Source organism: Hipposideros armiger, unplaced genomic scaffold (genome assembly GCF_001890085.2).
Source record: "Hipposideros armiger isolate ML-2016 unplaced genomic scaffold, ASM189008v1 scaffold_14, whole genome shotgun sequence".
Classification (NCBI taxonomy): domain Eukaryota; kingdom Metazoa; phylum Chordata; class Mammalia; order Chiroptera; family Hipposideridae; genus Hipposideros; species Hipposideros armiger.
In genome coordinates this window covers 152,088-175,051 of record NW_017731364.1, presented here as the reverse complement: position 1 = coordinate 175,051, position 22,964 = coordinate 152,088, and the positions used below count along the sequence as shown (strand labels likewise).

Sequence of the window (22,964 nt, the reverse complement as noted above, 5' to 3'; positions counted from 1 at the left end):
ACCCTTACCCTAAGAAAATGTACTGAATAGTATCTGTCGGCCATGTTCCATTTATTATCTTTACAAAACTTTGCATTGTTTTGTTCTTTACTAACCTTCTTCCCATAACCGTCATCACCCCCACTCCAACTTCTTCAATCCCTGCCCTCCCAAGTTTCTCTGTTTTTGTCAAACTCAAGATAAGTATGCTCACTGGAAACCCAGAAAAGTTGAGAAAAAGAATCCAGTAGACTTTTCTTAATAATGTATTATTTCCAATCACCGCACCCCATCCCCCCCCCCCCCCCCCCCCGCCGGTTCTCCTTTTTCTGTTAAGTTATGGTTTGTTTCAGTTCTTGGGAACCCGGCAAGTACGAGACTGGACTTCTCAAAACGCATAAATATATGTCACTCTTCCAAATAAAGCAATGTTGTTTTTTTTAATTCAAGGTGTAATATTAAGCTAAGCACGGACATGAAGATTAGGAAAGAGAAAAGATTGAGTGGATCTGGAGAAAAGGCGGCCACTGGCTTTTCTGCGCGTCTTGGTTTCAGGGATGTGGCTGGTGCGCCCCCTACTGGTAGATTCGCTTTCCCAAGACTATGGCTTTTACCTTTAACAGAAGGTGTTTGGAAATAAAAAAAAAATGGGGGTTGGGGTTGGGGGGTGGGAGGAAGATCAAACTAATTACACGTAATCTAAACAAAAGAGAAGTTAACATATCATATAAGCTATGGAACCAAATCATAAGAATCAGATTTAATTTGCTTAACTTAGAAATGTACATATATAACCTCGAGAGAAGTGGGAGGTTAAATCATGGGGGAAAGATAGGTACAAATTATGAGATTCAGCATATGAATGAATTATGATTGTCCAGACGCCACGAAGGGCAGACCAAGCATTCACTTTATGATTGTTTACGCATTGATCTGCGCTTAGTAGCATTATTCCAAAACCTTAAAAAAAAAGGCTTATGGATAATTAAGTTTGACGAAAAAACCCAAGGGGTTGGTATGGATACTGGTGGTGCATATGTATTAAAATAAATGTTAATAATAGATGATTATAGAAGCAAATGTTTTTGATCTCTCCTTCTCCCCCTCTCACAAGGGGTAGTATAGTAGTAAGAGGCACAAATTTTTCCTTAAGATGATATATTAAAGCTTTTATACATTGTCAGATGCCTGTATTTGTGACTGAACTCTATAATAATTCATTTAAGAGGTTAAAGGCGCTGGCTAGGTCTTTTGTTAATTGCTTTTATCATATAAATAAGCTATGGAAATACATTACAATTGTGTTATCATTGGTTGCATTTATTTACAGCTTTATTTTAATTAAGCCTGCTGTACTTATCAAGGCAATAAACTAACTGGCTGGCGTTTATGCATAATAATGTGCTATGAAAATAAGATTAAAGAAGATAGTGACAGCAGAAACAATTTTCTCATTAGATTTTTTTTAGAACATATGCATTTAAAAAATCAGATCACTGGTCACTCTATTTAGTTCAGCACCATCACTGGCCCCTAAATATAATAATTATAACAATCACAATGGATGATAGAAGCAGTACTGTTTTAGGTTTATAACAGACGGCTACAGTACTAATAACAATAAACCATTGACTACTAGGGAATCAAAATGACTTGAAAGAGGGTGCTTCATCCTCCAAAAATTTTAAATGTTGCCATTGGCACAATTTATGAAAATTGAAAGTGCTTAATATAAAGACAGTGTAACATTTCCTTTCCATGGGCAGCAAAAAGCTGCATATTTTTAGAGCAAGATTAGAAATTAAGAACAAAAATGCATAATTCCTTGGCTACTCGGATTTGATTTTGTTCTACTATAGGCCTCTGCCAAGAATCCTTAACTGAGTAAGTGTAGTTCAATTTTACTTAAAAATCTTTCGCACTGATATGTCTCTCCTAAACTCCCCTCATTCCTCCTCAGGTATTATATCTGAAGCCAACTAACAATTTTGTGGATAGGGAACTGTAGACTTATTTTTTCTTCTTAGTGGCAAATAGAGGTTTAACTTGCAGTAATTAGGTGAGAACTAGCCAAGCATCGTACTATTATGATGCTTGTTAAAAAACACTTCTTTTCTGCATCTGCATTTGAGTGTGTTCCCCTCCTCTCTTAATCTTCTTATGGAAATGAAGGCAAACCGCAGGGAACCTGCAGAGTCTTGGAGAATGTCCTTGTTAACTGGAATTTCTCAGCATTGCTAATTAGCAGAGTTTGACGACGACCACCAGTATTGGGGGGGAAAGCTCTGTTTAACCACTCACAAACCATTCTGAGGAAGAGCAGACTAATTTTATTTTGTAATTAAAATCTGAAAAGGGCCCTATTTGACAGTTAGGGCTATGAGAGTTTTATCTTCCCGTGAAATAATTACTGCCTTGATAACTCAATTTTCTGAAAAAATGTCAACTGTGGGCTCCAAAAGTTTTAATTTCATTATGTAAGGAAAAAAGAGAGAAAAATAGAAGAAAATGTACAGAAAGGTTTTCTAATTCTGGAACTGGTTAAATGTATTAGGAGCCAGATTTGGCCAAACGAAGGGTTTTCTTTTTTTTCTCTCCCTTTTTTTCCCCGTCACGTTCGTTTCCCCTGGATCTTAACCTTCCAAACATCTCCACTGAAAATGACCATAGTAGTGAATATACTGCAGTGAAAGACATCATACCAGTGTGGCAAGTCAGAGGCAAATAAAACTAAAAAGAGAGGTACAGCAACCCAAGAAAATTTCCTGATTTTAAAAGCCAAAAGTAAAGGAAAATTCCAATGTTTAGGGCAATGCTGGTGCAATCTGGTAAGATGAGATTTTATTGCTATTTACTCCCTAACACAAGAAAACTGAGAATTACAGAGTAAAGAATCTAGTCTAAGCCAATTTTTAAAATGTTTCCTTTCCCTCACTAAATCACTAAACATTTCAATAACTCCAAATTAAAGCATGCCACAAGACTTCCTGAATGATCAACACTTGATTCTCTCAGATTTATGAAATACGCAGATAGATGGAGGTAAAGGTATTAGAGGATTTCTTTTCCTTAAGAAAGCATCACATATTTTCCAAAAATAATCAATAAGCCATCAGCTGGAAAAAGCTAGGATATTGAAAGTAAGAGCAAAAATTAGAATAGAATTGTACTGTGATCAAACTACATTTCTTTTAGACTGTAAAGGATCCCTCACAGGAAACCCTAGACGGGATACTTCAAATTTTATAAAGTAATTTTCAAAATGATAGAAACTTTTTCATCTCCATTTCCTTCCTATTGCCAAACTTGTCAGATTTTTGCAAGTGTGAAGGATTATTGACGTAAACTATAATAAATGTTTCTACAATAGATGACACCAAAACAAGCACATACCTCTATCCCTCTTTATTTACTAAGTCATAGATATGCATATGGATGCCTGGAAGATTGGCAATTTAAAATTGCTTAATCATATTTTTTAGTTCTTGTTTTTCCTTTCAGCACCTTGCCTTTAATTTCTAGAAGTGGTATTACACATCACAAATGAACAAGGGGATAACAAATGCTATTTCAGTCCAGACCCAATTTCACCAAATCATTTCACTCAAGAGCTGTAAGGACCCTTGAAACCTAAGGAATGCAGAGCTCCTTTTTATACCCATTCTCTTTCATCTAATTCCCACTGATGAAATAAATACATTTTTTAAAAAAGAATTCAATAGTTACAAAACTAAATATATTTTCCCCTTCAAATTATAGCAACAAAAGTAATATATAATTACTTGTGAATGTCTTCAGGGCTATATATAATAATCATCATATTGCTTATAGCATTACATATATATTTGCATCTTTCATATATTCCAGTTCCAATATTTTCTGAAAAGGGGGATTGACGCTTGACAATTTCATTTCCATTTTTGAATTGTCAAGTAATTTTAACATAAAGTTCTTTCTCTGTTCTGCAGCTGTTGTCCAAGGAAAAATACAGTTTGTCCATTAAATGATCTAATTTTAAATAGAAATTTCCTTTAGAAAAAGACAAACTGAAAATTTAAAGAACTGCCACCAGTGGTTTTTAGTTGCACTGGAAAAAAAAAAGCCTGTGATTTTGATTTTTAAAATTAGGAGAAGGGAATGAATGAAAAACAAAAACCAAAACCTGGCAAACTGATCACCAGGAACTGCAATTGGCCCAACAAACCCTTGGGCCCTTTCACACCTCTAAATCATTGCTTGGGAGTCTAAATACATATCTCCCCGGTTGACCACACTATCTTTGCAATTAATCATACCAAAGGAACAGGGCTCCCTCAGAATCCTAATTTTCCAGTGACTAGGATTGCTACCCTCGTTTTTTTAGGAAAAAGACAATTGTTTTAAATTCTCCAACTGTGATTATTTCATTTAGTTGTGACCACAACTTTTGTGGGAAAAACAAACCTAAATGACGCATGAATGACACCCCAATGCATGCCGGGTTACACCCTCACTGCTCCGGCAATCCACCAAGCAGGAGACCGCCTTAACCTTAGCCTGGCAATGAAATTGAGTCTTCTTTTCTTCTGCAGATTTCATGGTGCACACTGCCCCTGTGTTACCTGTAAGTCCTCTTTCCAGAAGTATAATCGGACGGAATAGAAAATCACAAAAAGTGACAAAACCCAACTACCTCGGAGGACAGAGGTGTTTGGCACCCCAAAAAGCAAGCTGGGGAAAGAAATTAGATCTGCTTAAGGGATAGGAATACTATCAAAGGGAAAGGAGAAAGTCTTTTACCTGTTTGCATGAAAAGAAGCTGAAAGCAAACCACTGGGGGAAAATCACCCTATAATCACCATCAGCCCTAAACAAAACTATTATCCACTTTCCCCCCAAAGATTTGCAGCAGGGGCTTGCCCTGGAAAGTGCTCCAAATCAAAGTATACACCCATCCTGGGCGGGCTGGCATCCTCATGGTCTCCCATTGACATCTGGAGTCCCCTCCCCAAAGCTCTTCTGGCCTCAAAAGAAATGTCTGAGAAGTCTGCCTTCCCAGGGGCCCACTTCTGGTCACCTCCTAGCGCCCCCCTTCCAGCTCTGGCTCAAATGGAGTTGGGCTTCCAGACCCATCCCAATGGAATTCTCAGATCGCTAGCCTGATAATCTTTAAAGGCTCTTTCGGAGATGGGGCTCTGACTTTTATCTCTCCTCCTACCCTTCCTTTTTTGTAGGTTCTCCCCACTCCTTTTCCCTCCTGCCCCCCCCCACCCTAATTTGAAGATCATTGTACATGATAGGCTGTAATGAGTCCTTCAGAAACTGTTATGAGCTACAGTGACAATCTCTGCACCTAATTCACAGATTATTGACAAGCACCGTGGGCTCAATGGTGTCAAGTTGTACTTGTGGTTTCAACATCCTTCAGCAACCCACGAAGCAGCTGGGCCCTGGATTAGGACCCACAGCCTGGCAGCGGTTTATCTGCTTGCTGAGTGGTGGAGAGATGAATATCTGTCTATACCTTAGCTCCTTCAGGCCTAGCTGGGCTTTCTCCCTGGCACCTTCATTTGTCTCAGAGTTGGATCAAGGGAACTCAAGTATCTTCAAAGTTTAAAAACAAAGCAAAAGAGCAAACTTAGTAAATGAGGGCTCATCCTTGAATCTCGGTCTTAAGAATCAGTCATTTTCTTTACCCCCAAATAGCTACCAAACGCCAAGCCACATATAGTTATTTATTTATTTTTTTTCCAGAGTGAGGCTTGGGTTCATCAGGAAAGGTGTGATGGACAGGAGAGGGGGCTGAAGGGCTTGGCACCAACTTCTTGGGCCCAGGCTAGGCTGGCCCATCCTCCTGGATCGCCCTCAGAATTGGGCAAGATTGACTACTTACAAAACAGGGCGCTCAGCCAGCAGGCGCGGGCTCAGGCCTGGACGCTGGGACAGGAGACCAAAACTGCCCGCCCCGCCCCTAAAAGGCCCTTTGCTGCTGCGGGGAAGCGCGGCCAGTTACCAGCCGCGGCTTTGCCGGCTGCTCAGGACTCAGTCACTCGCTGCCCCCTCCCCAATCCCCAAAGATGGAAGGGCCGCCTTGCTCCTTGCCGCTGTGAGGTGTGGGATTCCGGTAGAGGCTGAGGCTGCTTGATGCCACAGAAATGACACTGCGCAGGGAGAGCTGGGTGGCATTCCCAGGCCTAGGCCACCCACTTGTTTAGTTCTGCTTCCTAAACTAGGGGTTGAGCTTTCTCCTTGGGCTTCGGGAAGTTGGGGACTCACAGCCAGGTGCGGCTCCCCCTCCTGCCTTCTCCCTACAAGTTAGAACCCCAGGGGGCGGAACGGGTTGAAATTTCCCGGCCTCTGCTGTTGCAAATTCGACTTCCCTTCCGAACAGCAGGCATTTTGTCCCATTTCGTGGGTCGCTTCCAAGATTCTGCTGGCTTTGGCCTCCCCACGCCGCGGGCAGCCTGGGATCGCGGCTGTCAGCACACCGTTTGCTACCTTACGGGGTTGGCGCTGGTTCCAAAGCTGGCCAGGACTTAATATTTCTGTAATGGGGCTAGTCTTTTGGTAAAGCAAAGGGTGAGGGTGTCTGTAGCAGGGAATTCCGCTTGCCCGTGATTTCGAGAGAATTCCGGGTAAAAACTGATCGAAAGCCTTGATTCTTTTCCTGCCACTGTATCCGAACTAATTTATTGAGACACATAAGCCGAGATTTGATTCTGGAATCAGATGGAGAAGTCATCTCTCATCGCACCAAATCGTTTTCAGCAATCCCCCCCCTGAAAACACAATCTTGGATCCCCTGATTTGGGGAGGTGGGAAGCATAAGATCCACAGAAACAAGCAGAGCCACAGTATTAAATGCCTTAAAAAGTAATTCTGTTATGAACATTCAGCTGGTTTCCTTCAATCGGGAAACAACAAAAAAGCAAGCCCGAGACTTCTTAAGGTTTTTATCTAAAAGTTAAAATCCCTGAAGGTCAAAATCATAAAACACTGTGTTGAGATCATGTATGTTCATTTAGCGCACGAATTGTCTCAATTTGATTTTAAACATCTAAGTAAGCCTATATTTTCCCATATTTTTAAATTCAGAGGGTGTCATTTTTATAGTTTATCTTTCTGAAAAATGCCCTTACCTGATGACCAAAGAAAAAGTCAAAGCCCTTTCTTACATAGACAGGTAGTTTTGATAAGTGTAAAAATACTTCTTTTTCCCTTAGGATAATTTGGATCCCTGGTCCATGAAAATGCTAAGTTTCAAAAGAAAACACTCTTTATCACTGGCATACTTTCCCTGAAATCCTAAGACTGAGATAAAAGAAGAAAGGTGTCAGGAACCTGTTTCTTAAATAATAATATCTGGAATTTAACTGTTGGAGGGGAGGGTGTAAGAAAAGTTTGATAAAATTAGTTTGGGGGATGGGAAACATTCACAGAACAGATTAGCTTTTTAATTACATTCTGAAAATTAACAAATAAAAAGGAGCCAGCATTTCGTTTACTCAGAGACTGGAAGGACCTCTGAAGGCATTCAAGATGCTTCTGACAACGCCAAAACAGCAAGCAGCAGCATCTTCCGTGTTATTTTTTGAAATTTGGACAGAACGGGAGAAGCAACTTTTGCTTGGTTACCCACCGCCACAGAAGAAAACACTCTTTGATTTTTAAATCATTCTTCTCTACCTGTTTTACTGTCGAAGAATCTTTAATGAGAGTCCCAAATCCAAACGGGGACAAGGGGGTGGCTGGGATGTGAGGAGGAGGAGAAATAGTTTAGTCTTTACTTTTTATTGAATGAAAATTGTATTATCTTCTTTTTATTTTTTATTGAATTAAAATTATATTATCTTTCAAGGATATAAAAATTTGTTTCCTCGCCTCACCTCGTTTTTGGAGAGTAATAAAGAGTTTTACCTAACCCCAGAGCAAGGGTCTAGCGATTTCCAGGACTGGCGCTGCGCTGCTCCTACTGTGTCCAACAGGGGGCGCTGGGCACGAACCTGCGCAGCGGCTCGGTGCCGCTTCACATCTGAGCCGGGTTCCAGCCCCGGAAGGCGAGAGCCGTTCGCGGGGTCGAGTACAGAGCTTTAGTCTTCGTGGATAAAAAGAGATTAAAGGCTAAATTCTTTTTTTTTTTTGTGTGTGTGTGTGTGTGTGTGTGGGGGGGGGTGGGGGTTATCAATTTTAACCAACTACGAAAATGTAGAGCTTTCTATCCTTTGATGTTCTCATAAAGAAACTCCTATCGGTTGAGGAATTACACGGTTTCTGAGCCAACTCTGCAGCTACAGTGTGGGGGAAATTATTTAATTAAAAATATATTTTTCCATCTGTTCACATGATCTTTTTAGAAGTCTTAAAAGCTGACACTGATCCCTTTGGCCTGTTAACCCTGCCCCAAGTTTCAAATACTTTAGCTATTTCGAAGCCCTTCAGTTAATTTGAAGGGGGAAAAAAAGACCCAAATATTTAAATCCCCCCCTAAACAGTTACTCCTCTGCATCCTTTTTTCCCCTCTTTCTTTAAACAGGGCTTTTATGTGACTGACACATTTCGCACTGCCGATTCTGCACAGCCAGGTATAAATGACAAGAATCGGCTCTTTAAAAAAAACCCTGATGTTGAACTACATTACACCCATGTATAAGATGAAATCTAAATAAAATTGTAATCCACCCACCCCCACCCCAACTTAAAAAAAACCCCAAAACCTTCACCTGTATTTAAATAGCGTGTCTTTAATTACAGCAGTTGGGGATGCATGAGGCTGAAATGAAATTAGCAGTCATTACCAGTCCTTTAACTCTGTGGTGCTTTTGATCAGCACTAAATTAGCTTTCCAGTCCTAACAAAGACTCTACAGCAAGCAGTGGGCTGTAAATAAGACAGCGCGACCTGCCCTCAACACCTTTTCTCTTGTCAATCATAGCTCTATCATTCAGCCCAAGATTAACCTTTATCTACCAAATTAAAAAAAAAAGAAAGGAAAAAAAAAAGAAAGAAAGAAAAAGGAGGCGGGAAGGAAAGCCCCCTGACCACCACATGTCGCAATAACTGAGGTTCCTAAGAGCCCCCTTTAAATTGTATTATAATGAGCCCGTGTCAGAATCTGCAATTTCCAAATCATCCTTCCACCCTCCACCCCCCTACACCTCTCCGAGTGTATTAGAAGAGCCAGAGTGATATTCAGGTAGCAAAGGAATCCCTTTCCCCGAATTACTAAACGGGCCACGCACCATTAATCAATTTGCCATTAGCCTCTCCTCCTTTATTAGTCTAACAAAATTTGGAGAGGAGGGGATGTTTGAGGAGAAAACAATGATAATTTTAAGGCATATATGTACGTTTCTGGGATGGAAATAATCAATTTACTCCACTAATCGTCTCCAGTTTCTAAGTGTGAGGAGGAAAAAACCAACAGCAACAACAAAAAACCAGCTGCTTTTCCCAGTACTGAATTAAGAAAAGTAAAACATTGGTTCAAATTACCATTAGAGGGCACCAGAGAGCAAGCCCCTACCACCCCTCGCACAACTTCCCACAGAAGCCCTCCTAGCCTCCAGCTACTCCATGCTCTGTAATTCCTTCTCTCAGGTAATATTTCCTGCTTATCAGCTGCCCTCTTGCATCTCTAGATGTCAATGTCAATCTCTCATAAAGAACGAGGTGTCGCCATGTCCCCTTCCTTCTCTTTTTTTTCCCCACCCCTTCAACCACCACCAAAATAAGAGACCCAGATGAAATACTAGCAACCCCTTAATGACATGAACCTTTTGGCTTAAACCACTCTTTCCATTCTATGTAACCTTGGTCTGGAGAGGTTCTTTGTAGGAATGAAACGCTAGAATTTAACATTCTTAAAATGGAAGCCTGAATTTTTCATTTCTGCATTTCTCTCTTGGGGGCTCACAGATTTCTTCATTTTCACAGGAAAAAAAAAAAAGAAAAGAAACACACACACCCTTGCAAGGCAACTGATTATGTCCAGCAGAAAACTGCTCAGAAGAGAATAAAATAATGTTATTTCATTTCTTCATTTGTTAAAGAAATACAAATTAGCATTTAATCCCAAAAGTTAATGTTTTTCAGGCTTAAATCTGTCTGTTAAATACCTGCCACACAGGGTGTATTTCCAGACCTCTTAAAGGTCAAAAGAAAAAAAAAAAGAATGAGAGGGGAAGAAAGTGAGTTGGGGGGTGGGCGGAGAGGAGTGAGCTAGCAGTGAATGTCAAAGTTGGGTTGCAAGCTACTTACATGTCCATGCCAGATCAGGGTGTTGTCTTGTAGCAGTTTGATTGGCAGGTAAAAAAGCGAAAGAACGTGAGGGCTCCCTGAGCCTCTTGTCAGCCCAAGCTTGATCACTTCTCACCGGACAGAACAGTTGAAGGAGCTTGCAATTCCCCTCTCGTCCTCCATCCAAGGCACCGTGAATCCATTTCGGCTTTTCTTCCCCCCAGTCTCTCCATCAGCCTCCTGTCTTCACCCGCTTCGCCATACACCAGCCTCCAAGACCTAGCCTAGCTTTGCCACTGCAATCCCCTGCAACAAGAAAAATCGTTTATGGCTTAAAACCCCAAATGGCTGATTTTTTAAAAGAGAGAGAGGGAGAGGGAGAGAGAGAGAGAGAGGAGTGAGAGGGTGAGGGGGAGAGAGAGGGGGAGCGAGAAGAATGCACCCAGAGAACAACAAAAAAGTCAGTTATCCTAACACTGCTCTATCCCCCCACCGTACAGAAGAAGAATAAAAAAAAAAAGCTTTATGTTTTTTCAGTGGGTATTCAAAGATAATTTGATGCCATTGTTTCTGCTACAGATGGTTCTTTTAAATACAATAACACGGCTCTTTGTGCAGGCTACCCACAATAAAAATCGAAAGCGTTCCCCTGAATAACCATTTTGTTCTCTCTTGCATGGGGCCAACAAAAGATGCCGTGAGGTAATGGGCTCTGTTTATTGAAGCCATAGAATAGGGGTTTGATAAAGATTTTTTTTTTAAAGCAGAAGACCTTGCAAGGTCGGGCTGATCTCTTCATATTTTTTATTAAAATATTTTAATTTTTGTCCAATAGATTATTCCTTGGTGCAGCTGCAGGTTTCCTCCTCAATTCTTAATCAGCCCAAACATCTGTCTCTTTGAGGAGGTTTTTGAAAATCTGCAATTGTATCAACGGTGCAGTAACCTTATCAAATCCTGAATTTTTAGGCTCAGTGCAGGCAAAGGCAAAGGAGTTGCAATTCTATTTGGTCCTGATGGGGTAAGGCGGAGGGTTGGGGGAGAAGAGAAACAACTACACAGAGTGCGAGTTAAGAAAAGGAGTGAGGCTTTTCTCCCCCCTCCGTTGTTGACCATGCACAACTGCATGAGTCAGACACACACATCACTGAGGACTTGAGGTGTGTCTCCTGGTGTCTGCAAGTTCCCACCCAGGCACGCATGTTGGACAGGGACTAGGCATGTTTCCTTATCATCCTCACCTTCTCCTCTGGTGAGGTCTGCAATCCCAGGAAACCTAGGATGGGAGCCCAGGGGAAGGAGTGGAACAAGCTAAAGGTTAGCCTCTAGCACCCAAAGGGTCCTACTCTTGGCTCTCTTTCTTTCACTGTTAGTGAGCTTTGACTCGTTAATAGCTATCCTGCCAGGGCACCGGTGGCCACAGCCCTCCAGTTACGGCGCTCCACCCCCTCAGGCTTGTTCTACAGTCACCCAGCTTCCTCTTCAGTTCTATAGAGAGAAGCTGTTTCTCTTCGCCAGGGAAGCCCTGCCACCTAGACCCCGCTGAGGTTGGTATCAGTGTTGAGAAAGTCCTGAGCCCTTGGGTAATGAGGGTGCTGCAAGGGGAGGGCAGGGGGAGATGAGTAGGTTTCATCTACCTTTCTATAGGAAGTAATGCCAGGGCTCTCCAGGCCTCCAATAACCCAGAGGGACAAGAATCCACTTTCATGACTTCTTCTTTATGTGTTTTCACTTGTGGCAAGACAATAAGTCTGGGAAAATGGCTTTAATTTTAAAAACAAGTTTTCATTGGTACTCTGTCTCTGTCCCCTGCCCCATTTAGTTCCCATTTTCTTCCCATAAAGCATCCCAAATAAAAGAAAGATAAATGCTCAAATGAATCCCTTGACAAAAGTGACCTTAGCTTCTATTTCCCTTTTGGCAGCAATAATGTTACTGGTTTACAACTGGTCTAGACGTCATCTAAGAAGGGCATCTTGGAAACTATTACTTAGAAACCGATTAAAGCCTTTCCTATGAAACCTGAAAACCAAACACAAACAACAAAACAGGGTGAACACCTGAAGAGCAGTTCAGAAAGAATGAAAAGTCAGGGAAATACTAAAAAAGTTACGCACATCCCAACACTATCTGGATCAAGAAAAATGTGCTTTTATAAGAGTGAGTGTGTTGGGGAAGGGGGAAGTGAAGAGTGTAAATCAAGAATGACCTTTAATAGGCCAGGCTAAAGAGTGTGTATTTATTACTTTTGGCATTGTTACAAAGGTGGGGGGCATTATGCAAAACTGAAACTCAATAGTAGAAACACTTTCCTCCCAACTAAAGGTGGAGTGGGAGAGGGCAAATGTAAAATGTTGTTTCTTAACTTTGCACTAAAAAGCAATCCACTGAAATAATGGGATGATCACTTTCTGCTTCCCTTATCAGATTCTCTGTTTTCTGAATAGCAAAATTTATGAAGGATGCCCCAACCTGATTAAAAGCTATTTCCCTTTTTATGATGAACTGAAAGAATATGAACTGTTATTCTCTCTCCATGGAGGGAGAGGTCTGGGGCTGAATCTAAGTCTGTAAGATAGCAAGGCATCAGTGAGTAGCCTAAGGTGACTAATGGTGGGTAACCCTTACACATCAATTGAATACCAGACATTAGGAAGTAGGTCTTACTCTCTTGTGAAGGATCAGGAAGAGTTTTGTCCCCAAAAGTTGTTTCAACACCCGAAATGCAGTGACATTCTGACATGGGGGAAGACATGAGCCTTTAAAAAATGTGTAATGTGTGATGGTGAAAGGCCAAAGTGACAAGCTGCCTTGGTAGGCAAGGAAATTAAGAAGTAGTTCTCTGCAACTGGAAAACTGCTTATAAAAAAAATTTCTGTATCCAGAAACTAAGTTGACTGGTCAGCTCCTTTTTCGCTGGAGCAGAAACACACTACCAAAATGATCCCAGGTTAAAGAAACAGCTTTCTGAGGGGTTGGGGAATCCGTGTGAACCGATTTATGGTCTCTGAATTGGAAACGTCACTAACAAAAGTGCTTTGGGGCCAAACCTGAGCTCTCCAATTCCACAAATGCAAGCTGCCCTGGGACATGTGGGGGGCGCACCCCACCACTCCTAGGCTGCAGATGTCGTGAGTGGCATTCAGCACGAAGGTTCAGGTAGAGGAAAGAAGGGAGGGAGGGAGAGAGGGAGGAAGGAATGGAGGGAGGGAGGCCGGAAAAACGGAGGAAGGGGATAAAAAAAGAGGATTTAAGCGGACTAATGGTGAAAGGGATTAGCAAGAGGGGCACCTGAAACCTGGTTTTAAAGTGACGAGTGCTGCTTATAAGGAAATACTATACACACCAACAGGGTCTGGACGTTGCAGTGAATAACCATACCAGTCCACCGAGATAGCACAGTGTCATGCTTTAACCATCAGCGATGGTGAAAGCTGTAGCTTCTCTCTCATTAAGCAATCAATCCTTCACCAACTGGCCGCTCCTACCCTAACTACATGGAAATAAGTCGGAAGCGGACGGTTCGGGGCCCCGACCCTGGGCCTGGCTCACGGCTCTTCGGCCGCGGCCTCGGGTTCCGGGCTTTGGGGTCTCGGGGACGCCTCTGGGGGCACGGGCGCGGGGCTGGGCGGCCAACCCTCACGTTCTTCCCTCCGCCGCTGCCCGACTACCCGGAGTGGGTCTCGGATGGGAGCCGCCTGCGCCAGGTCGGAGCGGGCAGCAGCTCCCCCAGCCCGCGGGGGGTTGTGGCCTCCAGTGCTCGTAACTAGACCGCAGACTCTGAATAGGGTGCTCCCTCAACTCGCCCAACACCATGCAGTTATTCACTTCGACACAACTACACAATACTGCCACTTGATGCTCGCTTCCAAGTGACGACGGGGGAGCGTGGCCAGGCCGACCCTCCGTGGGACGCGACACGGGAAAGGACGTGCTTTCCATCCAAACTCATTCGATTCCAAAACCTCACCCGAGAGCGCGCGCCCGAGCGCCTGAAGGGATTGGGGACCCCTGCTTTTCAAGGTCCCCGGACGAACCTTCAAGACAGGGCCTCCGCCTCCCAGCCACTCCCTCCCCACCCCCACCCCCATCCTTGCCTTGGGCCGTGGAAAGGGGCCGCCGGCCTTCTGGGTTGGCGGGCCCTGCGGGATGGGCAGCCCCATTCAGTTTCGCTCTCACTAGGAAGCGGGGGCTCGGCTGGCCCGGCTGGGTTTCCGCCGGAGCCCGGGGGTCGCTGCACCCCCCGCCTCCCCGCGGGCCCTCGCGCGCCGCCCGGTTTCCCGCGCTCTGGGTCCGCATGTCCCGGCGCCGCTCAGGCCCAGCCCCCGCGAGGCCTGCACTGCCCGTGCGGCCCGGCTCCGAAAGGGAAGCCTGGGTCCCCGGGTCGCCCTCGGGCCGGGCTTTCCAGACCGCCCTTGCCCATGCGCCATCGCCGGCCTCTGGGCTGCTCCGAGGCGCGGGCTGGCGGACGGGCTGGCAAGAGTTCCCTGATTAGACTCAAATGTCAAAGTGACGCTGGGAACAGCTCGCTCCCGCGAGCGCACAGCGCGGCCCGTGTGGTTTGTTCTCCAGCGCGCCGCCGCGTGTGGAATTGCGAGCCCGGGAGAGCCCTGGGAGCGCTGGGAGGCGTGCGTCCTCCTGGGGGCTGCGCCAGGGTCACCTGGAGGGGCTCAGGGATGGAGAGTCGGGAACCCAGGGCGGGCGGACTCTCCCAAAGGAGGGCGGCTCGCAAGGTAGTGAGCCAGGACTTGGAAAGCAGAGGTGGTGAGGGTGGGAGCGAGGGCCAGCTCGAAAGGCGGCGAAAGGCGGCGCCTGCTGTCTCAGTGGCCACATACCCAGCATGGGCTTCCTTCCCACTCGTGTTCAAACTTCTGGAACTCTCTGAGGTTCCCCCAGTCTTTGTTTTAGTCTAAGACTGACAACAGGGAAGAGAGAAGGCTGTGGTTTTATAACTAAGGGAAGTTGGAGGGATGGTAAGACCTATGAGGAGCATTCATCCATGGCCTTTTACATTTTTTTGTTATGTATAAAATGAAATTATACATGCAATCACATGTTTTGTGTTAACGGTATTAATTTTAAAATGTTAAACATTTAAATATGCCACACATTTTGTGACCCCCCCACCCCATTTTTTTTCAATTGCTTACTTTATCAATATTTCAAAGTTTCAATAAATGAAAATATCTCTAGTTTCTCAGCCTCTGAGTCACAGGGTAGTGAACTGAGGGGAAGGGGCCACGAGATTTTTGTCTTGTGACCCCCTGGCATATCCTTACCAGTGCCATTCTTTCAAAATTACTTATTGCATCAATCTAAGATAAATTAATATATTTTGGATAAAATATCATCTGCTGGACTTCAAGAATAACTTAAACTGAGGATATTTTCCAAATGTACACCTTATGCAATATTGTAACTACCAGTACACAGTTGGATTTGATAGGCATGCATTTGAACCAAAATTCACATAGTGCAGTCCCATGAACACACTTACAGATACAGTGCAAAAGCTGTATGTATATAAAAGTTTGAAAAAGTATCCCAAAGTGTGATTATTCTTTGTTTCTCTATTTCTCAGAGGTCCAAGGACACGCAGTTGGTCTGGGTGGCTTACTGATACATTTTTAAAAGAGAGTAAATATAGCAGTGAATTTGGGGAGAAAAGGAGCATGCCATTTTGGGAAAAGAGTTAATGATCCAAGGAAAGTGATTCTAGGGAGAATTTATCTTGCATCTTCCCTTCTAATCCCTTCTCCTAACATTCTCCTTTCACCCTTGAAGAAACAGCAACATTCTATTTGCTTGAGGGTAAACAAAAAAGAGGAACTAACCTTTAATGAGCATCTATTATGTACCAGATATTTTCTCTTATCTAATTCTCATAACAATCCTATAAAATTGGAATTATCACACCTCCCCTTTTAAAAACACAGTGAAGGGAATATCCAGCTGGGTTAAATATCTATGGTTACACAGCTGGGAAATTGTAGATCTGGGTTTCAAATCTAGCTCTATAATTCTAAAGCCCATCCTGGTCTTTAGTATCTGGTGGACTGAGTCCAAATGGACTGAAGCAAGCATCATTGGTTACTGACTGTTGTGGGTACAGAAGGAAATTGGTTGTGAACAGTGTGTGGTCTTATTTTTTTCTTCTCTCCTTTCTCTGGAAGGCAGCCTCTTAACTCTGGCTCCCTTTAGGATCTTTAGCTATGAAGAGATTGACTTGAGGCAGGAATATAAAAGTCTGTTTTATTCCTGCCTGTGCCATACCAAAGTTGGACCTAGAGTTTAAACTCAAATTTTCTGAATATAGGTCTCAATTGGCATCAGGTTTAAGGCTACCCATCGGCTGGCTTGATCAGGGTAATGATTTCATGAGGACAGTTTGGACACATAGGTCAAACTAAGTATCACTCTTAAAATCCAGCCTTAGAAACCAAAAGGGTAGGAGGGAAATGCAGTAATAACAGAACACATGACTGCTAATTAACCTTATTAACAACTGCAAGCCAGTGAACATTTCTATTTTTATTTTCTCAGAAAGGCAATTACATTTTTTTGCCTTCGATTAACTACCTTTCCCCCCCAGATAATCACCTATATCAAAACCACCCTTTAAAAGGTCAGTAGAAATTATTTTAAGACATTCAAATATAAAAAAAGTATTGTTATTTTAATAGGCACTGTGGGTAGTTTAATTTGTATCTTGTATTAAATTAAACATATGGTGAACAGGGTATAATAGATTTTCTATAATTTAGCTGCCAATGTGGCAACAGCAGCCAGTTACTCTCACCAGCAGACTTGTCAGTGGTTTGTTTACTAGCTTATTTGAATTAAAATAAAGCTTCGCTTCTGCTGACTGCACATCATTATCTATGAGACCATAATCCTGCTAGCAAATCCTATATCTTCCAGAACTGGCTCTTTTGTTTGGGATTACTGAGAGCTTAGCCTATAACAAAGAGGAATAAGGCATCCCTCTCATCCTCATAATTAAGTGTGGGGACTAATTTAGAAACAAACCCAGAAAGATGTACTATTTGGAGTTATATTTCTATACAGAATGGAGGAGAAACAGGATAGGCCAAACACCTGATTGTTAACAGAATGTTTAAACTATTAAGCAAGTGTACTACAGGAATCCAGCTTGTTAAAATTAAGAGCAGCAGCAAATAAGGCATTGATGGCCTTTGCACGGGGCAGTAACTCTGTCTGAAGGATCTGAAGTGAAGGTATGTTTGGGAAGAGGAAGTATTAGGGTGAGAAGCAGGGGAAGCTATGCTGCAAACTTCGTGAATGCCATTTATTTTGGTCTTCCATTATCCTAATAGGCTGCGCAATTAATAGTTATTCTTATGAGCAGAGTTATTGAAATGCTGAATAAAAATAACAAAGCACTTTTTTTTTTTGGACTAGGAAAGACATAGCTCATTGGAAATAGCTAACATTACTTTCAAGGTATGAAAAGAAAAGGACGGGTGACTCCCTGGCCCTCCCATACACCCAGCTCAAAACAAATCTTCATGAATTCTGGTAGCCCAATTCTATGTGTGTTTAAGGAAAGCATTTCACAACTAGGATGTATATAAAAACGGCTTTTACAATCCACAATTCATCACAACAGCCATGAACTCATGGCTGTTTGTGAAAGAAGAGGAAAAACATGGGTTGATTTATCAATGTCTTTAACATTAATTGTCACAGATGGGAATTCTGAGGACCTCTGTGAAACCAAACCAGACCCTGGTGAATTATAAAGCAGGTCCTTAGATTTTAAAAAACATTTAGGCAAAGTGACAGTTCAGAACATCTGTTAGCCTTCTGTCTGAGTATAAACTAGATGTCATGGAGTGCACAGCTGTAGGCATTTTAGGCTTTTTTGCCAACATCTGTCACAGCAGTACAATAATATAGGTAATTATCAACACCTTATATAAACTGTTTGCTATTTTAATTTTTAGAAAGAGTAAAATTAGTGTTATAGTCCTTGGCAAAAATAATTAAGATGAATAGAATCATTTTTCTCTAAAAGATGAATAAATGATCTGCATTCTTTGAAAAACATTTTAAATATTTTCTGCAGCCAACATGGGCATTATACTATTTGAAAAGCAAAAATTCTAAGTGATTTTATTTTTAAAGTAAAGATACTAGTACATGTAAAACAAGGGGAAAGGTAGAAAAAGGCCAATAATTTGCTATTAAGAGCAACCGAAGATGATATATTTTGTGATAAAAAATAGAGTTTGTGAATACTACACAATTGTGGCATTAATTGATTCCATATTCCTAAAGATTAAAAATTCACTTTGTAATGTCAGTATACCAACATCTGTAGTGGTGAATTATAAAAAATGGTCTTTCCCTCTCAGTCCTAGAAATTTGCCGAGAAATGACATATAAAACTATAATTCACATCCTGCCATCTTAGTAACTGAAGTTGATTTGAAAAGGGTTAGCATGTTATATAAACCCAAGGACCCTTCATTCTTTTAGTGCCACCTAGATATGGATCATTGACAGAGACTGGGCATTATTGTCTCATATCTGAGTCCCTTGACCTATACTATGGTTGTTTTTCAGTCTAAAGAACACGAAGCAGCAAGACTATATTCCAAAGCACCTGTTCTGGGGAAGATGCCAGTCAATAATGTCTTATTGAAAGACCAGGTCCAGCTAGAGAAAATAAAGGAATTGAGCTGCCGTTGGATTTCATCATCTAAACATGCAATGTAATCTTAACCAATTCATTACACACTCCTTTTGTTTCCACTACAAAAGGGATGTTACCTTTGTCAGAGGTTGTAATTCCAGTATGTTCAAGCAAAGACAAGGGAGAAATTGAAAAAGTGCTATCAATTCTACCCACAGCCAGGAAGAACTGGAGGGTCAGAAGGTCATTATCACTGTCCCATGTACAGTTCAGAGTAGACCACAGATAGCTAAAATTTCCACACTGCGATAGAAAGGTATAATAAAGGAGACTCTCAGAAAATACTAAGAATAGGAGTAGGAAATCATATTCTTGAACACATTTGAATTAACACATTGTGAAGAATCAAATGAAGTGAAATCTCTATTCGGGCAATAGTTGCTTGAAGTTATGCTTTCTTAGAGCAATCTTGGGGAGGAGGGAAATTTTATTAATGGGAGGCCACCATAGCCAAAAAAAAAAAAAGAGTCACAAATTTCAATGTTCATAATCTAAAGGTCTAGAAAGGGTTAAATGAGAAAGAGAAGGAGGAAGCAAATATAGATATATTGTAAAAAAGCAGAAAACTTGGCCCAAAGGGAAGGATTTAAAGTGAAAGAAAGTGACTAAAGAAAAATGTGATACTGACAGAATAAGGCTGTCGGGGGTGGGATAGGTGGGGAGCAAAAGAAGATATTGATTACCAAATGGAGTATTAAGGACCAAATGAAAAGTTAGGGTCTGTGAGTGTTAACGCTTCCTTAAGAGAGTGATCAGCTGTAAGAAATGAGTCTCACAAAGGGAAAGATTTAAAAATAATAGCTGAGTAGTATCATTTTGAAGTCTGTCAAAGTGGGTTCATTTGATACTTCTCAATGCCATATTTCTTTACCAGCGAGGGGAAATCAATATATTTTGATGTCTAGAAAAGGTGGGAAAAAAGAGTAACCCATTTCCCTAACTACTCGGAAAACGCTTTATTTTTAATGATGAATTCGACTCCTTAAGGGTGTTACCTTTTCCATCTGGTTTTAAACGTTTGGAACAGAATAATAGAACAAGGCTACCTCCAATATCAGGTATTAGAGTGAGCTTCAAAAATTACTGGGCTAAAACTGCCGTGGTGGCAAATAAGGCAATACATACTATTTCCGAGTTTTTACTGTGAAGGTATATTTGTCTATAAATATTCCTCCTTGATTACTTGGCACTCCTTGATTGATAGGCATAATACTTTGTTAGGGGTCCATTTCATATGTTGAAAATTGTGTCCTAGGAGTCAGAGCCTGCTCTGATCAACCCTCTGAAACAGACACAGTTAGTTTGCAGTCAGCCTGCTCTCATCCTCTTCCCTCTTTTGTGCTATCGCCTCTCCCAGCGTATGCCCACTGCCCTCGCTTTCCTTCATTAAGGATCTTAATCCAGGCTGATCTTCCCTAGGTAGTTTCTCAGGCTTGCCCTATTCTTCCGCTTTTCAAAATCGGAAACAAATCGCTAATACATGAATTCACTGTAATGTACTAATGACTGATAACAACAGCATTCTTTCTTCAAAGTTACTAGCTGTATGCCGGAAGCTCTTTCAACGGGGTGGGGCACAGATCTGGTCATGTTTGTATTTTTTGTATCACCCAACAAAGTGCCTTTCCCGTAATAAATACACATTAACTTGTAAATGAATATTTGTTGAGTTTTATGTGTTTCTCCCTAAATCAATCACTCTCTCTACATAGCTGAGTACTCTTTAATTTTATATTTTAAAATTTTATGTATTTATTTTTTAGGTTCCAATAGCTAGAGAGATACAGTAGTCAAGCAGAACTAGAGTCTTTAAAAGTGATATTGTTTTCTTACTGATGTTTATTACAAGCACAAGGAAATTTTAAAAGGAAAATGTAATCTATAATCCTACAAAATAACACCATAAGTAACTTAAATTTTCTATATTCCTTTCTGATTTTGGACCACAAATACTAAAGAATTGCATAGTATACATGTCTTTGGATTTCTATGTTCATTTAATGTTGCTGTGTTTTGAAATTTAATTTGTCATGAAGGGACAAAGATTTATTCTAAATATTAAAATTTCTAATGGTGGAATTTTTAGACCCCCTCCCCCTCTAAAAAGTCTGAGAACATATTTTTGGATTGGGGAAATTTTTTTCAGAGCTCTCTAAGGCTAGTCTTTCTGAATGCAGCTAATCTTTTATGGTCTAAGTTACAGGCTCTTCTGTTTTAGAAGTAGAAATAGGAAGCATAGGATTTTAGAGACACAAAGTAGGGCTTAGAGAAAGAGACGATCCAAAATGAGATTTAATAGTAGGTACTAGCTTCCATTTTGACTATCAACAACTGAAGGCAGTTATCTGTCCTTTCTGGAGTCCTACCTAGAAAAGAGTCTCAGATTGCTGAGTTTTTCTATCCTTTTCCCAAAGACATACCTCATAATAGAGTTTGGTCAAAAGGGCTTGGATGTATAGGCCATATTCACCAGCATAAAGAAAAATAAAATTAATTTTCTTATGAATCTAATTAGTCACTACCACTCTTACAGGCAATGCAAAGCTCTTTCAAGAAGAAACACTAGAATATTTTGTTAGCCAAGGGATCATATTGAACACTTTCAAGTGGCATTTTTACCACTACAAGTCAAAAAGATTTGGAAGAACCACCACAATGTGGAGTTAGCCTTGAATGTCCATTACCAGCAAATGGAATGACTAGAAGAATATGATAAACTAGTCTATAAGAAGTACACACTTTAATGCAGTCCATTTCTCTCCTTTCCCCTACTCTGTTTTGACCTTACTATTTGCTGTGGGACTTACATATTCAAGGCAAGTAGTGATCCCTGTTCCCTTAGACACACACACACACACACACACACACACACACACACACACACACACGGGCTCGCCCCTTGACACCCAATTGCAGGAGGCTGATTCACCTGTGCTGTGCAGTTTAATCTACCATTTCTTATTTCAGTAGAATGGCCTCTAGAGTATTTTTTCTTTCCTAACATGAAACTAAAATCCTACAAGGCCACCGCCAATATGTAATAGTATCAGTCTAAACATAGAAGAAGATTGCTTCCTTCTTAAAGTAGGTGAGAGTTCATAGGATCATAGAGCAAGATCCTCTGCAATTCTCTCCCTTATAACTCAGGTTGTCCTGAAGGGGCCAGAAAAATCAGGCCACAGCCCAGAGGAAATTGTGCTATGGAGAAAATGCAGAGCTGATTCCTATCTCACACCTGCAGGATCTGCTGTCAGCTGTTCAGTTCTAAGTTCCATGGCTTTTCTCTATTCCTGCCTGTTGGCTGGCTAATTTATTAACTCCTTAATATCTGCTGCAAAGACCGCAGAGGCAAATATTTATGGGATCAAGAGAAACACAAGAATGAAAGGGTGATTGAGCAGGCTGACTGAATTTTGTGTTTACTGCACTAAATCATTGCTGAGAGTTGTCTCACCAGCTGCATACGGCCCAGAGTGGCGTCTCAAAATCCAGCCTTGACTTCCTAGCCTAGCTTCCATTCATTCCACCTTCAGCGGCCAGCTAGCCATTCAGTACACCATCCTCATTTTATGTCTCAGGCAAAAAGCCAACAAAAATATGGTCACATTTAAAAGCCTTTTAAGCAGCGAGCACCTCCCTCCTCTCCCAATTGTTCCCTGCTTTTTCACATTCCCAGTTAATAGGTTTTTAAAGCAGCTTCCCCAACTCTTTTCCTGCCACATACTGTCTTGCCTGGCATATATGCAGCAAAAGGCTGTTCTTCAAGAGGTTTTTAAATCCATTGTTCCTCTTTGTGCCTTTCAACTGCTAACTCTTCAGGTACGGGCTGTTTCTTGCTTAGCATATTTTGCATGTTCCAAGCCATTCACAGCAACGATAGCAAAAGTGAGGAGAAAAATAAAAATCATAAACACAATCATTTAAGTGAAGTTTAGGGCCATGTCTGCAGTTTTTTATTTGTTCAAGGTATCTCACAGATAGTCAACAAGAGGTATGTTTTTAGGAAGTGGACAATTTTGAGTTGGAATAGAAATAAGAAGGTTTTCTCCCT

The 22,964-nt window shown here is 41.6% G+C and overlaps 1 long non-coding RNA gene across 6 annotated transcripts in view; it reads right to left on the bottom strand.

Moving 5' to 3' along the window:
* Positions 1–22,964, bottom strand: part of LOC109371450 (uncharacterized) — a 128,954-nt gene that overhangs the window by 31,919 nt on the left and 74,071 nt on the right. For 3 of the 6 annotated variants that reach the window (XR_002121877.1, XR_002121876.1, XR_002121878.1), the window contains one exon: positions 10,216–10,500. This is a non-coding gene — a long non-coding RNA (uncharacterized LOC109371450). Of the gene's footprint in view, positions 1–10,215; positions 10,779–22,964 lie in introns of those variants that run through there. The other 3 variants (XR_002121874.1, XR_002121875.1, XR_002121879.1) reach the window with 2 other exon arrangements.